Raw genomic sequence first — 10,172 nt, 5'->3', positions numbered from 1 at the left:
GCCACGACAGGAACTCCTCCCAATGAGTGGTTCTGTAGTTTTTTTTTTTTTTTTTTTTTTTTTTTTCATGTAAAAGTTCTTCGTTTGTTAGGCTCCTCATGAAAATTTTGCAGTCACCACAGACACAGTCACAGCAGAATCTTTACTCCTTCTTTTTGGCCAGCACTGCCATTGGCCTTTGCAGTTCCCCTGACTTTCTTCATCCTGTTCTTGCGTTCTTTTCTCTGTTTCCTTGAGGTCTTTTTCTTCTCATACAGCCGTGTCTTGCAAGCCTGTGTTTGGGCTCATTTTTCTTTGTGTGCTCCAAGGAATCATAAATCACGCCAAAGCCAGTTGTCTTGCCACCACCAAAATGGGTTCCGCATCCAAAGAGAAAGATGACATCCGGTGTAGTCTTGTACATTTTGGCTAGTTTTTCCCGAATTTCTGTCTTAGGTACTGTTCCCTTCCCAGGGTGGAGGATCATTTGTTTCCGTGAAAGTAGTCGGTTGGTCATGAACTTCGGGGTCCAGATAGTTACTGAGTCGTTCATGATGGGCGGCTAGTCTTCAAGCTGCCAGGGAGGAAAAGAGCTGTTCTGTGTTTTATCTAGAGGTCAAATCTCAAAACTGAAAACTGATAAACAGCATTCATGACATTATGAATTGTACACTGTGAATTCTTAGTTGTAGCGAACTTAATGGTGTGTTTGGAGCCAAAAGGAAGCAATATATGCATGAGTCTGCACACTACATAGGTTTAGAGTTCAGCTGTATACTACCTTCATGGCCTGGGGAGAGCTAGCATAGACACGGACATTAAAATTGGTTCTGGACCCCTACTATGCCTTGGATGCCTGGCAGAAGTGTACCACATACCTGCTGGAGGCAGAGGCCTCAGCTCAGGTGTCACTGGAGGAGTCTCACGACAAAGAAGGGGAAAGTAACAAGCACATAAAGGAGAATACACACCATGAGAAGTCAGCAAATACGGTCAACGGAATTAGGTAACAGGATGAGAAGTCCTCCAATTTCAATAACCAAGCAACCTGTTCACTATTAAATAGTAAGTTTCAAAAACAAAGACAAAGAGGAAACAGATGAATGACGATGAAAGCAGAATAAATTTGAAAAAATCTATTAGAACTTTTTTTTACATACAAAAGTTCCTGGGCCAGGGATTAACCTGTGCCACAGCAGTGACCCAAGCCACAGCAGTGGCAATGTGAATCCTTAACCACTAGGCCACCAGGGAATTCCTGAAAAACCTATTTGAACTTTTAATTGTGAGCTATGTAGACATGTTTTGAAGACACTTTCCAGAAATAAGTGAATATACATCTTAAAGCACACATAGAACATTTTTGAACCAACTCCATACTTCGTCATTAGCAAGTCTCAATGAATTTTGGGGTATCAGTGTCATACTGTTCTCTGACCATGATGCAATTAAGTTAGAAAGGAATAAAAGAAAAAAAGTTAAAAACAAAAACAAAATAAAACATTTGGAAAATTTAAAACATACTTCTAAAGACTTCATAGTTTAAGGAAGAAAATGGAATGAAAGTTAAATACTTAGTGCTAAAGGAGGGAAATTCTATTTATCAAAACCTGTAAAATATAGCTAAAACATTTAGCTTTAAACAAATGCCTTAAATGCATCTATCAGAAAAGAGGAAAAATGAAAGTTAATAAGCTAAGCGGACATTTTAAAAGGTAGTAAAACAGGGAGTTCCTTTGGTGGTGCAGCGTAAATGAGTCCGACAAGTACCCATGAGGACATGGGTTTGATCTCTGGCCTCGCTCAGTGGGTTAAGGATCCAGCATGGCCATGACCTGTGGTGTAAGTCACAGACATGGCTCAGGGCTCAGATCCCGAGCTGCTGTGACTGTGGCATAGGCTGGCAGCTGCAGCTCCAATTTGACCCCTAGCCTGGGAACTTCCATGTGCCTCAGGTGAGGCCCTAAAAAGCAAAAAAAAAAAAAAAAAAAAAAAAAAAAAGTAAAATAACGGCATCATAAGCGCTAAGCTCAAAGTCATAAGATGTAAATAAACATGAGAGCAGAAATCAATAAAATAGAGATGATACAGCAGCATCAATGATTTTGAAAGCTGGTTCTCTGAAAAGCCTAATGATCAACCTCTGGTAAAACTGGTAAAGAAAACATAGACAAGGCAAAACTAAACTACCTGAGCATTAAAAAAATAGATTTTTTTAAAGACTAAGATAATAAACATAGATACCAGAAAATTTAGAGAAATGAGCAAATATCCAAGGAAATTACTGCTTACAAAAGTCATTCAAGGAAAAACCCAACCCCCCAAGTAGTTCTATAATCATTAGAGAAAGGAATTCAGTAATTAAAACTAGGAGTTCCCATCATAGCACAGCAGAAACGAATCTGACTAGGAACCGTGAGGTTGCAGGTTCGATCCCTGGCCTCACTCAGTGGGTTAAGGATCTGGCGTTGCCTTGAGTTGTGGTGTAGGTCGCAGACACAGCTCGGATCTGGCGTTGCTGTGGCTGTGGCATAGGAGGGCAGCTGCAGTTCTGATTCGACCCCTAGCCTGGGAACTTCCATATGCCTCAGGTGCAGCCCTAAAAAAAAAAAAAAAAAAAAAAAAAAAAAAAAAAAAGACAACAAAGACAAAAAAACCCTATTTACAGCGGGTCCTAGTGATTTTACATGCAAATTCTTCCTACACACGAGGAATATACAATTTCAACCTTAGATTGCAGAGATACAAGGAGAAGAAGGAAGCAAATTTCCAGGAGGCTGCGAGTTACTGTGGCCCGCCCAGTGTTCACTTTCTCTTTTTTTCTCTACCAGCAGAACCTCAATTTTATTGGCAATGGCAATAAACAAACCTAAGTCTCTTAGTTTCCCTTAAGCGAGGACAGTTACGTGAACTAGTTCAGGCCAATGACATGTAAATAGAAATCTCTGGGTGGGAGAGATTTCCCAAATCCATTTTACAATGACAGCGTAATGTTAATAGCAAAGCCTAATAAATAAAACACAAAAGGGAAAAGCACAGAGTAATCAAAAACGATAGAATAATTCCACTAGCTGATGAAGAGTTTAAAATAAAATCTAGGTGTTCCCTTTGTGGCTCAGAAATTAATGAACCTGACTAGTATTCATGAGGACATGGGTTCGAGACCTGGCCTCACTCAGTGGGTTAAGGGGTCTAGCATTCCGACATTGCTGTGAGCTGTGGTGTAAGTCACAGACACCGCTCCGATCCGGTGTTACAGGCCAGCAGCTGCAGCTCCGATTCGACCCCCTTGCCATGCTGTGGGTGTGGCCCTAAAAAAATAAATAAAATAAAAAAAATCTAGAACATACTCTCGAAAATCCTCCATCCCCTACATCCTGGAGGGAAGTGAGAGAAGCTTCTGGAAGGGGGATTTCACACCAGGAGTGACAGAGAAGAGTCTCCTCTGCCCACTCCCCCACCAGAAGTTTCCCAGTTTCCTTATCTGTAAAGTAGGTATCACAGCACCTAGCACTGAATTTACTGGCATCCTTGGGAAACACTATTCGAAGCAGGTGGAAAATTCCATGTAAAGCTAACTGCCAGCAGAGATTGGTATTTACCATAAAACAAGGTTGCAATGACCTTGAAGAGAATTCAGAGACACTACTGGTGAGAGGGTAACTTAACGTCCATCCCGACTGCCATCCTGGGTTCCTAGTCCACCTCAGCCGGGGAGATCTTCCTGCTTCCAACTTCCAGCCCTTGCTTTCTCCCTCCCCGCCACCCTCCCTGTGATGTGCTGGGTGAGCTGATGACACTTCTCTCTCCTGAAGGGTTGTTCTACTGCTGGGGGGAGTGGAGTCCTGGATCCTCTATCTCTCCCCTGCTCATGCTGAGACCAGATCTGTCACAGATACTCCTGGCAGAGCCAAGCCCTGGTGCCCCTCCAAATAATCTTACTGTCTTAGACTGCGGAGTTCAGCTTCTTCATTTAGGATGTGAGACACTATGAGCAAAAGCCAGTTTCTCCGTACTTCTATTTGCCAAAGTACAGGGCAGTAAAACAGAGGTTCTGTAAGTAAGGAAACCAGGGAGAGTTAACAGTGGGTAGATGACAATAGTTCTCAGCCTCATGGAAAGTTGTTTCCTTTTCATGTCTCTGGAAGGGTGGCCTGGCAACAGAAGAAGGGCAACGTTTGGCCAACGGAAGTATTGAGAATGATTTTTGCCTATTTTTCTCATATTTTAAATGGAGAAGCTGAGCACCCCAGCATGGGACAGTCATGCTTTGTTGGAAGCTGTTATTAGAAAGTGGAACTAGTGTACCTGAGCCGAGTCCCCTTGGGAAAAGACAAACAAATTCAGAAGCATCAGCAGTAGGTACTTTCCAGCCACATCTATTAAAATTTCTACTTCTGGCAGGTACCACCCAGTATCAGCCCCAACCGAGTCTCCCTGGACCAGTCTGTTCTGTCAAAGTCCCCAGAGAAGCCAGTGCAACCTCTCATTTCAAGTCAGATGCTTCATGCCCCTACTGGAGACCCATTTGGTGACATTTCAAGGCAGCGTGTCTTTTTACTTAGCTCCCACTGAGTCACATTCAACTCTTTGCTCCACTGTCCTTGTTCTGCTCTAAAATTTTTCTCCTGTTTCTTAAAAGCTCAAGTTTATTTTCAGCTCAGGACCTTTTCCCTTATTACTTCTGTCTGGAAACATTCTTTCCCTAGATCCACTAGCAGAGCTTAAATGGCATCTTTCCCCTTGCAGCCATCCCCTTCCGCTCTACCACAACTAGTGTACCCTCGCTCATGCTGTGCATGTAGACAAACGCTCTCTGAAATTAGCTTATATAACTTAGTAAACAAGTTTAGTACATTATTTATCACCATATCCCCAATGCCTGGTGCATAGATGCTATGACAGTTAACTTTATGCATTATCTTGGCTGGACCAGGATGCCCAGATATGTAGTCAAACAGTATTCTTGATGTTTCTGTGAGGATATTGTTAGCCAGTTAACATTTAAATTGATACACCATGAAAAAACCACATTTCCATCCATAATGTGGGTGAGCCCCGTCTAATCAGTTGAAGGTCTGAACAGAACAAAGACTGACCTCCCTGAGCAAGAGGGGATTTGCCCACAGATGGCCTTATGACTTGAACTGAAGCATCAGTTCTTTCCTGGGTCTCCAGTCTGACAGTCTTCCCTGCAGATTTTGGACTTGCTAGTCTCCAATAGTCACAGGAGCCAATTCCTTAAAATGAATCTCTATCTATCTATCTATCTATCTATCTATCTATCTATCTATCTATCTATCTATCTATCTATCTTACTGGTTCTGGAGAATGCTATTGGAGAATTCTGACTAATGCAGATGCTCCGTCATTTGTCGAATGAATGTGGCTCAGCCGTGATGGAAGCATTTGCAGCAGTAGCCCCTGCCCACCCCCCAACATGAAGGTACACAGCGTATCTGATTTCCTCTCTGAGCCTTTGTTCAGGTTCTTCTGTGTCTGGGAAATGAATGCATAGAATTTTCAAACCACCACAGGAAATAGCAAGGGGTTCATGTGACAATGTGGTATTTTTGTCAAAATACAGTTTGAGTGCTTGTCTATTTCAGTCTTATTATTACATCCTTCTACTTGTTATCACTGCACAGATACTCCATCCTCCAATCCCACCCTGAGCGGCTCCAGGCCAGGATTCAGTTTATCTTCCTCCATGTCGGTTACTCAGTAAATCACTGGTAGAAGAACAAGATTCACTCAAGTTCTTTTACCCTTAGTGAGATCAAAATCATTCTTAAGTAGATTGTTAAATGATGCTAAGTATGTGGTTTAAAACACATGGAAACCAGGATGGAAGTAAGTGGTTTCACCTAAACGCTCTTTCCTAAGACTAGAGAGAACTTCATCACGCTGTTCAGTGCTTGAAATCTACATACGACACACAGGTGTACACTAAAAGCTGAGTCCAGACATCCTCAGAAACCCATTATACAAACAAGGATATGGTTTTGGAGGAGTCATTGACCCCTGGGTGAAAAGGTCCTTAGCTTATATTTGAAGTGGCCCAGATGATGGCTCTGGAAGAGATGGTCTCTCAGGTGGTGTAATCCGCACTTCCTCCTGCTGAAGAACAGGAGGTGAACCGCACACATAGTTTCAAGGAAACTATATGACTGAGCAGCTGCATTCGTCAGAATTCTCCAATAGCATTTCCCCAAACTATTCTAAGCTTTGCTTAAAGTTCCAGTGCTTATTTTAAAATAAAATATCCCTTTGGTAAAATTGCTTCACATTTATGGACCCTAGTTTCTGAATTTTCGGTTTTCTGAAAATAAGTATTTCTTCTATAAAAGGCGTTTCCACACCCTTCTTGTTCGGGTCTCTGAATTCTAGATTTTTTTTTTTTATGTCTTTTTAGGGCCGCACCTGCAACATATGGAAGTTCCCAGGCTAGGGGTCAAATCAGAGCGGTAGCTGCCAGCCACAGCCACAGCAACACCGCCAGATTTGAGCCGCGTCCACAAGCTACTCCACAGCTCATGGTAATACTGGATCCTTAACCCACTGAGCAGGGCCAGGGATCAAACCCACATCCTTATGGATGATAGTCAGGTTTGTTAAGGATGAGCCACGATGGAAACTCCCATGAATTCTAGATTCTTATATAAAGACAGATCCTCTCCTGAAACATACTTTCCTAGAAGATGACAAGCTGTGATGGTTTTACACTGATTCTCAGTATGACCCAAGGGCATGATGGAATCTGCTCTCAGGAAGAAGTCACCATGGGGAATGAGTTCAGTTGGCCAAATCTCTAACTTCCAGAAACATCTTTATTAATTAATTTCCTGGGTATTTGAAATAGCACAGATTCTTCGTGATATCTTTACCCAAACATCACCTCTCATGGGACCCAGGAGTCATTGCAACCCTTCATGTTCTTTGGAGCAATAGATGCTGTCTGTGCTTGTTTTAGGAAAGACTGAGCTGTTGTATCAACTCTCATTAAGACAGAGTTGCTATAATAGCTTAGTCTTTCTATTATTAGGTGTACCATAATGTCCTTTTTCTTGGAGGTTTTGGCTTAAAAAAAATCAATCAGGAGTTCCCGTTGTGGCAGGTGGGTATCCATGATGACGTGGGTTCAATCCCTGGCTTTGCTCAGTGGATCAAGGATCCCATGTTGCCATGAGATGTGGTGTAGGTCACAGAGGTGGCTCAGATCCCGAGCTGCTGACCTCTAGCCTGGGAACATCCATAACCCTAAAAAAAGAGAAAAAAATCAATCAATCAATCAATATCTGGAATATTCTCCACCCTCCCTCTGGAATATTCTCTCTCTCTCTCACTCTCTCTCTGGAATAGCCTTTCTTTTTCTCTGGAATATTATTTAGCTCACTCTAGAATATTATTTACTTCAACGTATGTGTATACAAACTTATATTTATAGTTACTGAGTGATCACATTGTATCTGAGTCTGAGTACTTTTTATTTCCTCACAACACATTTCTAAAGGCAGAAATATGAACTACTCATGGTCTTGAGGCAGAGTATCATTGCCTCCTGGAAATATGATGCCAGCTTTCATCACCAGCAGCAATACGGTACCACCTGTTTTACCATACCTTTGCTAACATAGAATCGACTTTGCCAGGTATTTTAATTTAGTGGGTGAGAAGTTATAACTTACTTTTAATCTTTACTTCCAACTTCTAGTGTAAACATTTTTATGTATAGGATGTTTGTATTTTTGGTAAATTGTGTGTATTTTTGCCCATCTTGTTATTGGACATCAGCAAGTCATTGACTCATAAGATCTATTCATTTTAAGATTTCTCTTTTATAATTTGTTGCAATATTCAGTTCACCTTTTGTTAAGCCTTAGTTTCCTAATAGGTAAAACTGGAGTAATTCTTGCCTGACTCTCATGGTAGCTGAAGGACAAATGAGAAAACAGATACAAATAAGAGTGCTAGGGAGTGTTACATAAGGCCCAGCTGAATTGTTTTGCATTCCTGATGACTCGTGCTCTCATACTACCAAGAACTTACCTTTGGACAACTTCATGGTCAGGGCAACATGACCAACTGGCTCAAATCTGGGATATGGATTCTTTGACTGTATCATGGCGAGGACACCAACAGGCACATCTCAGTCTAAGAAAAACACAACAGTATCCTCTTAGATACAGTATCCTTGAATCATCAGGCATCATTAGCTTGTGATGGAGTTTCTCCACCTCCGTCCTCCATTCTCCTGCTTCTCACAAAACTCCAGATGGGGAGAAAAAGGAGGTGGAATATCAAAGTCTTTTACTTACATAGACACAGAACCCCAAAGTAAAGATTTCTGAAACAATCTCTTTTCTGCTTTGGTCTCTCCCTCCCCTGCATCTTACTGGTACACAGGATCCGCTGCTCCAGGTCTGAAGCAAAGGGCATGGTCCTCATAAGTCAGGATGTGGTTTTCAAAAGACATCGGGGATGACAACTGTGGATATAGCATCATCCTCACTGAACACAGACAAGACACAAGGATGTGGTAAAAAACAAAAAAAATTCATACCTTTCTGCTCGTTCTTCAAGTCTTCACACTGAACACAAACGTTGTTCTTGTTTTGGTAACAACTGCAAGTCGGTAGCCTTTGTCTTGTAAACTGAATTCTGATGGATCTAGGCCTGGTTCCTTTCAGCTTCAGTACAACAACTACAATGGAGCTATTGGATGTGCAGTTTTGCAGACATTTATATAGGGGTGGAGACTGTTCTAGAATCATTGTGAAACAGAGAAGTGTGAAAACCTTACCACTGAATGACAGCTGGAAATGTTGAGAGGGTGTCATAAATATACGTAAGAGCATGGGTGAGCCCGTAGAAACCCTAAGGGAAACCCTTGAGACTGCAAAAGAAGAGGTAACCACACCTTGGACAATGAAGCGATGACTGGACCCTGCAGCAGAATGGGCCTATGAGCCGGAGGTGACGACGGCAGGCCTCATAACCAAAGACAGGTATTCTTTTTCTTTTTTTGGCCACGCCCCCTGTGGAAGTTCCCCTAGCCAGCGATTGAACCTGCACCACAGCAGAGACAATGCTAGATTCTTTCTTTTTCTTTTTTCTTGTTTTTTTTTTTTGTCTTTTTGCCATTTCTTGGGTCGCTCCTGCGGCATATGGAGGTTCCCGGGCTAGGGGTCGAATCGGAGCTGTAGCTGCCAGCCTACGCCAGAGCCACAGCAACGCAGGATCCGAGCCGCGTCTGCCATCTACACCACAGCTCATGGCAACGCTGGAACCTTGACCCACTGAGCAAGGGCAGGGATCGAACCCGCAACCTCATGGTTCCTAGTCGGATTCGTTAACCACTGAGCCATGACGGGAACTCCAAAGCTTGGATTTAAAATGGGATCCTTGCATGAAGTCTGAGCTCCCCGCCACCCCCATGCTGCTGGGCAAAGGATTATACTCTCACTGAAAGGGTAAGCTAGAAAACCTTTGTTTCCACCTAGCAGTAAGAAAAGATAACAAGGAAGTGTCTCCATCTGTGAACTCTTTGGGGTAAATGTTAGGTAGAAGAACCTGCCCCGAGCATTTATAACACCAAGTCTGCCCTCACAGTGCGATTTGGGTTTTAGGTTTTCTAATCTACTTGATGTAGAAAACCAAACTAGAAACTTTATCAAAAGAATGTTCTCCATGGAGTTCTTGTTGTGGCTCAGCGAAAATGATTCTGACTAGGACCCATGAGGATGCAGGTTTGATCCCTGGCCTTCCTCAGTGGGTTAAGGATCCGGCCTTGCTGTGAGTGGTGGTGTAGGTTGCAGACATGGCTTGGATCTGGCATTGCTGTGGCAGTGGTGTAGGTCAGCAGCTACAGCTCCGATTAGACCCCTAGCCTGGGAAACTCCATATGTCGTGAGTGCCACCCTAAAGAAAAAATGTTCTCCCCCTGATAATAACACCAGGCTATCTTGCAGAGGCAACAAAACCTCTATGGAGAAATGCCTTTTCAAACCAGGCTACACAGACTCCTATCAACAAAATCCTACTCAAGATGACTTCATGACATAAAGTAACACAACCCATAAAGAAATCTTTCAGCTAATAGATAAAGAGTAGTATCAGAATTTCAGATAATAGAACTCTAAGATATAATTTACAAACTCAATTTTAGAAGCTATATGAATATTATTAAACCC

At 42.4% G+C, this 10,172-nt stretch overlaps 1 pseudogene; it reads right to left on the bottom strand.

Annotated features, from left to right (window-relative positions):
• Positions 1 to 9,040, bottom strand: LOC102160892 (annotated as a pseudogene).

Source organism: Sus scrofa, chromosome 3 (genome assembly GCF_000003025.6).
Source record: "Sus scrofa isolate TJ Tabasco breed Duroc chromosome 3, Sscrofa11.1, whole genome shotgun sequence".
Taxonomy (NCBI): domain Eukaryota; kingdom Metazoa; phylum Chordata; class Mammalia; order Artiodactyla; family Suidae; genus Sus; species Sus scrofa.
Note: the sequence above shows the minus strand (reverse complement) of the source record. Positions and strands in the feature narration are given on the sequence as shown.